Raw genomic sequence first — 10308 nt, 5'->3', positions numbered from 1 at the left:
GCTCTGTGGAGGTTAATGGCCACACAATCTCATCATGGTAGTTGCTGGACAATGGCATGGTGAAAGATGTGTGGTATAATGTTAGCTGAATATATATAAGTTGCACAAGCAGCCTCTAAGAGTTAAAGTCCTAGTGTTACATGTATACCTGTATTCAATACTGAGTGTTTTCCCAGTCCTTTCCCATTCCCCACACAGAAACTTCTCCAACAAAGAGATACTTACTTTCAGTTTTGACCACATGTTGTTAAGACAAAAGGCTCCTATGTAGACCGGACTTGAGAGAGGTGGGGAGAGGGGGAGGCGGGGAATTCTATATAACCCAGCGAATAAGAATATATATGTTACTGACGTAATCTGTTAAACGCCCATAAAGGGCAGGTGTTATGTCTTGCAATAAAAGAGGCTGTTTGGACGTTCCTGCCCAGAGAGCCATTTTGGACATGAGACTGATAACTTACGTCTAATTTGGTCAGTGTACTCATACTGGTTTTTTACACAATTAGGAAGCTACAGAATACCCTAAAGCCTGCTGGAGAAAACCATATTCCAGCTCAGTGGCGTCCCTCAGTGAGCGGGTGGATCTGTGAAGTCAGAGCCTGGAACGTATAGAGACCGGCAGATAGCACGCGGAACTCAGGGGCCCAAAAATCTACAGAACACGGTAAGATTGCTTTATCTACCTGTGTCAAGCTGATTTCCAACTGCTAATCTGCCTGTATCTGATCCAGACTAGACGTTCACTGAAAGACAGGTAATAACTCTAGTTCTGTCCACCCGATTACCACCATATTACCTGTCTAGGGGTATTTTGTATGCTGTGGCTGCTGTGTCTCAGACGGTTAAAGATTGTGTGTACAAGACCAAGAGATAAATTCTGTGAGGGTTAATGTGTCGAAGGGCAGGCTTGGCTGTTTAAGCCTGAGGGCGCGCGCCACAGGGACACACTTACTCCTAGGTAACTAGTGAGGTCAGGAAAATTTATTATACGCGTATGCACTTGTATGATTGAGCGTGTTATGTGCTCTCATATGTGAAAGAATACGCAGGGTTTAAAAAAAAAAAAAAAAGGTGTATTTGCCTGTATGATTGAGCGTGTTATGTTCTCATATGTGAAAAGTATACGCGGAGAATTATAGGCTCCAGAAGCTCTTGGTCATTGAAAATAATCATAAGTCTGTGTGTTTCAGACGTTTTGTTTAAAGAATGTGCAGTGTTTATTATTGGGGGAGGGTTACTGATAAGAGAGTGGACTGAAGTTAAGCCACTGAAAGCATTTCCCAGTTAACCCGTTTGTTCCCTTTGTCTTGTGTTTTGTAGTGTTAATGTGCATCGTGATTTACCAGGGATATAAGAAGAGGTGGAATTTGGTAAAGGAGTCTTATTGTGTTCAGAAATTTCAAATAGGATAGAATAAGCAGGCAGAATAGAATACGGGATCAGTGCAGGATGTTTTGGAATATGCAAAACATGTAGAAACGTTTTACAAAGAAAAGGATCAGGAAAAGTTACAGAAAGAAATGTCGGGTTATGGACAGATAAGCAGAAAGAAAGGTGTTTTTAGATTGCTAGGAGGAGGTATAATGTAGGAAAGCATTCAAGATTAGAAAGTATAGTGGGAGATGTGTATTGCCTGTATTATGAACAATGTAATGCCTTTGTGTTGACTACAGCCCCTTCCTATAATGGCGGCCACACTTGCAATGTTTAAAACCCCACATAGTGTGCCTCTGCAGCAAGCGTGGTGAGCTCTGCCCCCACCCTGAAATTACTTTTCCCCCCCCCCCCATGTGCTCACTTTCAGGGTGTGTGATGTTACTTCCGACCATTCCAATCCGGGAAAGGACTAAGCCCCGCCCCTTCCTCCTCCAGCAGCCATCTTGCCTCACCTGGGAGATTTGTAGCCCTGCCCCTTTCTGCCTCTGGTGGCCATTTTGCTGCACTTGGGAGGCCTACATTCCCTAATGCCACTGTATCCAGTGCTAACCTCATGATTGTCTGAAGTAAGGTCTTGTTTGACCGGACTTTGTTACACTCCAAGATGTGGCCACTTTGGATGTGTGATAAGTTCAGGGAAACAAACCTTTGTGAAGATGCAGCTTGGGACATAGTAGATGACTAAGCTGGTTTATAGTGTATGGAAGATTGGAGTTGATGCATGGGGGACAGAGGCCAGGGATCCATGACAGGGGACACTCTCTCATGGTGTGTTCCCAGGGGCTCTGTTTTCCACTGCCCGCTTCTCCAATGGATGTTCAGACAGATGATGTTAAGGAAGGCTCCTATAGATGGAATAATTTCCCTATAGTCACCCAGCAAACTTTTTCACGCAATTTGATGAAGTAATTTTAGTTATGTGAGAAAGAGGGACTGAATTGCTCAGAGTAGGATGTCAATTCATCCTTATTCTTTAGTTTTTTTCCTTAAGTCTTTTGTATATTCTAGTGTAAGTCTACACTGAAGCTATAATTATATTCCGACAGGAGAGTGAAAGTTAAACGCTGGATGTTCCCTGAAATACTATTACACTGGGTGACGTAAAATTTTACTTGTGTTGCGCCCCCTTGTGTTAAAAAATGCTAACTGCGACCTGGAAAAAAAAAATAAAAAATTTAAGGAGATTTTCGCTCAGACTTCGCTGCGTACAATGTCACCTTGACCTACAAAGTGCTTGTTTTTGTGCCTCTTGGTTTCCTTTTTCAACGTTGTACTAGTTTGAATGCGATTACTCTTTTTTCCATTGAGTATTCTGGTTCAAAAGGGGGGGAGGCATAGGTGATCTAGGTGTTGTAGATCAGCTATTGGGTTTTTAAAAAATAAATAAATGAAATAAGATAAAAAGGAAATAAATGATTTTGTGCTACAAGATTCCGAACCATGTGAAATAGAACATCAACATGATTATTTAGTACTAATACAGTAAGAAACTGCAGGTATGCAAACAGTTACTGGAACCTCTGTTGATAATGCATATGTTGAGCTTTTTGCAGATTGTACCAGGGTGAGGATTGATGACTCCACATCGGATATGCAGTGGTCACACAACAAGATGTCCTAGAAGCAGAAGCTCTGCCTCCGCATGTCTCAGCACAAGAAGCGGAATTGAAGGCCCTCACTGAGGCGAGTAGAGTGGCGAGAGGTAAGATGGCAACTAGAGATGAGCGAACATACTCGGATAAGCACTACTCGTCCGAGTAATGTGCTTTATCCGAGTACCTCTCTGCTCGTCCTGAAAGATTTGGGACGCGCTGCGGAGCGGGGAGCTGCAGGGGAGAGCGGGGAGGAACGGAGGGGAGATCTTTCTCTCCTTCTCTCCCGCCCGCTCTGCCCCGCTCCCTGCTGCGACTCACCTGTCAGCAGCGGAGCGCCCCGAATCTTTCAGGACGAGCGGAGAGATACTCGGATAAAGCACATTACTCGGACGAGTAGTGCTTATCCGAGTACGTTCGCTCATCCCTAACGGCAACCCTTTACACTGACTCCTGGTATGCATTTGGCATAGCTCATGATTACGGCCCAATATGGAAGGCCAGACAGTTTTTACCTTAGCAGGACAACCAATTGAGAATGGTGCAGCGGTGCAGAGTCTCATGGAGGCCCTACTTCTACCTGACAAAGTTGAGAGTTCGCACCGATTCCTACACTGGAGAAGCGAGAGACGACACCCTCGCCAACAGCACAGCAAAGGCAGCGGCCCTCAAGCCGTGGAAGAAAGATACTGACAGCATGAGTCAGTGGTAAAAACTTTGGACATTGACAAAATTGGGACTTTGATATGCTAAAGACTTTACAGTTACAAGCCAGCAAGGAAGGAAAGAATAAATGGACTAATATGGGAGCAGCAGAAACAGGACAGCGTATGGTGAACAGTCAACAGCACTTGCCTACCACAGTTCCTGTATCCCATGATGGCCCAGCTGATGGACGGAAAGACCCACCTAGTAAAGCAGCAATGACGTCGACGCTTGAAAGAGGACGGGCGACTTCTGGGTTCTCTGTAGCTGCTGCATCATTTGTTCAGTTTAGCATGATCTATGCCATAGGTGAGTCAGGGCAGAAGTAAATTTGCCACATCACACGTGCCGGGACCACTCTACACATTTCAGGGATTGCAAATTGACTACGTTCAGCTCCCACTTGTTGGGAAGTATGAATATGTGCTTGTTGTTGTTGATGTCTTTGCAGGTTGGAGGCCGACCCTGTTACCAAGGCAAACAAGTAGGTAACCGCAAAGAAGCTCATGAACGAGGTAAACTGTAAATATGGGGTACCAGAAGTGATTCAGAGTCAGACAGAGGTATAAACTTTGCAGGTGAATGTAACATGTCATGTCTGCTCTGGGTGTATCCCAGGCCTTTTACATACTCTACCACCTTTAGAGTAGTGGAAAGGTGGAGAGACGTAGTGGCACGCTAAAAAGTAAGATACTTAAAAATGATGCCACTTTGGAAAGACTGTCATCCAATAGCCCTAATCAGTGTTAGTGCATGATCCCCCCCCCCCCCCCCCCGGGTTCATATCTATCTCCCTACGAGATTGTTTGGGCTAGCCCCAAGGCTAGGTTGTTACTATCCTCAGTAGTTACAATCTCTCGCCTCCCCTGCCCTAACCTGGCAGCCGAATACTACCACACCACCCTCAGCCGTGCCTTGGATGAAGTGGCACCGCCCGTGACGCGAGCTGTCAAACGCAGACCACGGCAACCCTGGCTCACGTCCCAAACACGCTTCATCCGGCGGTGCTCTAGGTGCGCCGAGCGGCTGTGGAGAAAGTCAAAGCTGCCAGCAGACTTCCTCCACTTCAAATTCATGCTTAAAATGTATAACCTAGCCCTTCACCATGCCAAACAAGTTTATTTCACCTCCCTTGTCTCCTCACTATCCCACAACCCCAAACAACTCTTTGAGACCTTTCACTCCCTCCTCAGCCCCAAGGAACAGGCCCCTGCGACAGACCTGACTGCTGGAGAGCTAGCTGCCTATTTCAAAGAAAAAATTGACCACATTCGAAAAGAAATCTCTGAAAGCTGCGTGGTTAGCCCTGATCCCAGCTTCATCAGCACTGCACCCAGCACCTACTCACTATCTACGTTAGAACCAACGACAGAGGAAGAAGTCTCCAGGCTCCTTTCCACTGCCCGCCCTACCACCTGCGCCAGCGACCCTCTCCCCTCTCACCTCCTCCGCTCCCTTTCCCCAGCTCTCATTACTCACCTTACCACAATCTGCAACCTCTCCCTGGCCTCTGGCACTTTTCCCTCCTCATTCAAACACTCCATTATATCCCCTCTGCTTAAATAAACAACCCTGGACCCGACTAATGCTGCTAACTACCGACCCGTCTCAAACCTCCCCTTTATCTCCAAATTACTGGAACGCCTGGTCTACTCCCGGCTTACTCGCTTTCTCTCTGACAACTCACTCCTCGACCCCCTCCAGTCTGGTTTCCGCTCTCTACACTCGACCGAAACTGCCCTTACAAAAGTAACAAATGACCTGATGACTGCAAAGTCGAGAGGATATTACTCTCTACTAATCCTCCTTGACCTGTCTGCTGCATTTGACACGGTCGACCATAATCTCCTTCTCACTATGCTCCACTCTATTGGTCTAAAGGATACTGCTCTCTCCTGGTTCTCCTCCTACCTCTCTGACTGCTCTTTCAGTGTTTCCTTTGCTGGTTCTATCTCTGCTCCACTTCCTCTCGCTGTCGGGGTACCCCAGGGCTCGGTCCTTGGTCCCCTTCTTTTCTCTATCTATACTGCCCCAATTGGACAAACCATCCACAGATTCGGCCTCCAATACCATCTCTATGCTGACGACACCCAACTATACACCTCCTCTCGTGAAATCTCTGGACCATTCCTCCAAAATATCACCGACTGTCTGTCTGCTGTCTCTAACACTATGTCCTCCCTTTTTCTCAAACTAAACCTCTCTAAAACTGACCTCCTTGTCTTTCCACCTTCTAACCGACCTCCCCTCAACATCTCCATTCCAGTGTCTGGCACCATCATAACCCCCCGACGGCATGCCCGATGCCTTGGCGTCACACTGGACTCTGACCTCTCCTTTGCCCCCCATATCCAATCTCTGGCCCAAACATGCCACATGCACCTCAGAAATATTGCTATAATACGTCCGTTCCTAACCACGGACACGCTAAAGACGCTCGTGGTTGCGCTCATCCACTCCCGGCTTGACTACTGCAACTCGCTACTCATTGGCCTCCCCCGCACTAGACTCGCTCCGCTCCAATCCATACTAAATGCAGCAGCTAGACACATTTTTCTATCCAGTCGTTATTCAGACGCCTCTGCATTATGCCAGTCGCTGCATTGGCTGCCCATCCACTGCAGAACTAAATTTAAACTCCTCTACCTCACTCACAAAGCTCTGCATGGCACTGCACCACCATACATCGCCTCCCTACTGTCAGTACACCACCCAGCCCGCTCACTCCGATCGGCTAACACCCTCAGACTAAACACCCCTGTAATACGAACCTCTCATGCTCGCCTACAGGACTTCACTAGAGCAGCACCCATCCTCTGGAATGCTCTACCCCAAGGCATCCGGACAATTCCCGATGCACGAAATTTCAGACGTGCCTTAAAAGCGCACCTCTTCAGGGAAGCATACCAAATCTCCTGACCTAGTCCCTCGCCCCTCCCTATGGTGCTGTACCCTGTTTGCCTTCTGATAAATGATCTGTACATAAAATTTCCTATTGCCTGTGTTCCCCACCCCCTGCACCTCCTGTACCACCCTCAACCCATTTGTGTCTAACCCAATGTACCTTATATTGTAATTGTTGTATTGTTTTGCATTTATCCATGCCTGAAAGCGCTGCGGAATAAGTTGGCGCTATACAAATAAAGATTATTATTATTATTATTATTATTATTACAATCTGATGTGTTGACTAAGTATGTGATTTCCGTTGTTAAAGCACTAATCAAAGCCTATGCACAGGTGTTCTCTTCCAGACTCAGAGGCAGACACTGGGACACATATCTTACAGCCTGGGGATTGGGTGTGCGTCAAGAAGTTCCTCTTGAGCCCCGATTTGATGGCCCCTACCAGGTGCTTCTGACTACTGCCACAGCTGTGAAACTAGCCGAAAGACTTATATGGATCCATGCTTCATACTGTAAGAAAGCTTTAGATCTGGAAGACCAGTCTTAGTTGTGCCAAGGACATTACTCTGGTTAGGGCTAGTGAGAGAGGAGGGTGGCAACTGGAATCCTTAGTCGGAAGAATATGAGGGTATGGTTACCTTCTGGTATAACTCATCCAACACTCAAGTAGCCGCATATCCCTTCGACTATTGTACTGTGGTCCCGTGTCTAGGCGCAAGATCCCACCGCGGACCAGATTTAGCCCAGTCCAGCTGGTTATATGACTTATATACCCGGGGAATACAATATGTTTGTGCCACTGATAATGTCTGGGGAGAAGACTGCCGTTATTGGGGATTAGTGGGATGGAACGCAGTAACAGACTAGTCGTATAAACCACAAAGTGCCTTAAATAAGAAAGATAAGAGCAGGAAATCCCTAATTAGTCGTATAACCCTCCTTGAGAATAATAAGGACAGCAGGTATTGGAAGGCTGAACTTAGTATGTTGCTTGGTTTTAATGCGGTTTTTACACTAACCATGGGAGATCCAAGCCCGGGGGACTTACAGTCTAGGGACATACCGGTACGGGAGGACAGATCCCTTAGGGAAGTTTAAAATAAGGGATATGGTAGGTGCACCCGAATGGAAGCCTTCACTTAGTCCCATGCCCATAATTAACCCCCTCCGCCGTAAGATAAAAACCTTGACGAACATGATGATCATAGCCGACCCTACCTTTGTGGACACCTTGACAGTAGCGACTGGCTACTCTGACCAGAATCTCTGGTTGGAGTTGATGAGGTACAATGCTAACAGGAGCAACAAGTCTAACTGTTGCGTGTGCGGTAGTGCCCGACTACACGCGGGGATGGTCCCCCGAAATCTCCCGGTAGATGCTGAAGAGTGGTTTCTTAGTCTCTTCATGAACATTTCCGCTAATTACACTGCTTGTGAGAAGTGGAAGAAGGAATACTCTATAACCACTTAAGTGTTTTGCACCGGAGAGAGTATTACTGACTACCCTGGAAACTACACCTGCCAGGCAAATGGGCAGGGTGGAGGGAGATTTTTGGGGAACTCACTAACGGGTATTGCTCCTCCTACGGTACGATAGGAGGGGAATGGATGCAGAATCAGGTCCAGTCCTTAGGAGATGTTTACTGGCTTTGTGGAGACATGAGGTAGAGGACCCTCCTGGAGGGTAATAGGACAGGGGAGTGTGCCTTAGTAAAGCCCTTATGCTCCTCCACATATCCTGTCAGACAGCATTGAGGATAATGAGGTTACCCCCCCCCCCCCCAATAGTTAATTTATCTCGATCCAACTCAGTCTGTGTTTTGTGGTTATCCTGTCATGTTGGTCTATCCTTGTTTTCCGCATAGGTACGGCGGTTCCTTCCAGTCTTGTCACTAGGTAGTGTAGGGTCAGTGTCGGCGGCCTGGACGTGTCCACCTTTGGGGCTATCTCCAAGAGGGACATTGGTGTGGGTGAAGATTAGGGAGTCCCACGCCGTGCGTACCTGTGCACACTACTAGTATTGTAACATTATACTAGAGCGAGAAGAGAGGCTCCTGGCGGTAGTTTCGATTTACACGTGTACATTGACGCCATAGGACAGCCAAGGGGGGTACCTGACGAGTATAAAGCTAGAGACCAAGTTAAAGCTGGATTCGAGTCCATTTTCCCAATCATTACGGTAAATAAAAATGTTGACTGGATTAATTATATTTATTACAATCAGCAGCGATTTATAAACTACACCAGAGATGCCTTACAGGGACTAGCTGACCAATTAAGACCTGCCTCGACTATGACTTTTCAAAATAGAATGGCCTTAGATATGATTTTAGCTAAAAAGGGGAGTGTCTGTAAGATGATAGGGGAGACTTGTTGTATCTACATCCAAGACACGTGACCCGCGGGTAAAGACGCAGTTGCCATTAAAGAAGCTGACCGCACTAACTAAAAAGAGCTAACCTTTGGGACCAGTACTTGCCATGGATGAGTGGGTGGTAAAGGACCCTGGCACAGATGGGCGTCGCTGTTGTATGTGAACTGATTATATTTTTCGTTCTAGTCTGCTGTGTTATCCCCTGTGTCAGAGAGACCTGTGAAACTGATGCTGGAAAAGTCACTCCCACAATGAGTTTGCTGGATGCATCCCCAGAAGGAGTGGACAAGTCCTACACCCCCTTGAAGACCCTAAACCTTCAACGCACTCCGACTATAGGCTCACGAGCAGAGAACTGTGAAAATTTGACAGGAAGAGTTAGAGGATAGACATTTTAAAGGGGGATTGTAGTAGACATGATGATTAGTTAGTATAAAATGTCTATTGATTTGTATAAACCAAATGTATTACGCTACTGTAATGACTTAGCTCTGTGGAGGTTAATGGCCACACAATCTCATCATGGTAGTTGCTGGACAATGGCATTGTGAAAGATGTGTGGTATAATGTTAGCTGAATATATATAAGTTGCACAAGCAGCCTCTAAGAGTTAAAGTCCTAGTGTTACATGTATACCTGTATTCAATACTGAGTGTTTTCCCAGTCCTTTCCCATTCCCCACACAGAAACTTCTCCAACAAAGAGATACTTACTTTCAGTTTTGACCACATGTTGTTAAGACAAAAGGCTCCTATGTAGACCGGACTTGAGAGAGGTGGGGAGAGGGGGAGGCGGGGAATTCTATATAACCCAGCGAATAAGAATATATATATGTTACTGATGTAATCTGTTAAACGCCCATAAAGGGCAGGTGTAATGTCTTGCAATAAAAGAGGCTGTTTGGACATTCCTGCCCAGAGAGCCATTTTGGACATGAGACTGATAACTTACGTCTAATTTGGTCAGTGTGCGCATACTGGGTTTTTTTTACACAATTAGGAAGCTACAGAATACCCTAAAGCCCGCTGGAGAAAACCATATTCCAGCTCAACCTGATGATGATCCAACTCAACATCAAGGTGGAGAGATTTTGCTTCTTATACTAGGGGGACAACTCCCTAGCAATCGGTTCTTTGTCAATCCTTTGGAGATTCAGGTTGGCCTACATATTCCCTTCAGTTTTCATGATGCCAAGGGTATTGAGGAAAGCAATGGTAATAACCATCATACCATTCTAGCCCAGGAGATTTTGGTTCTATCAGCTGATGCAAGAGTCAAGGGAGTTAGTGGAGGT

This window comes from Eleutherodactylus coqui, chromosome 9, assembly GCF_035609145.1.
Source record: "Eleutherodactylus coqui strain aEleCoq1 chromosome 9, aEleCoq1.hap1, whole genome shotgun sequence".
In the NCBI taxonomy this organism is placed as follows: Eukaryota; Metazoa; Chordata; class Amphibia; order Anura; family Eleutherodactylidae; genus Eleutherodactylus; species Eleutherodactylus coqui.
Note: the sequence above shows the minus strand (reverse complement) of the source record.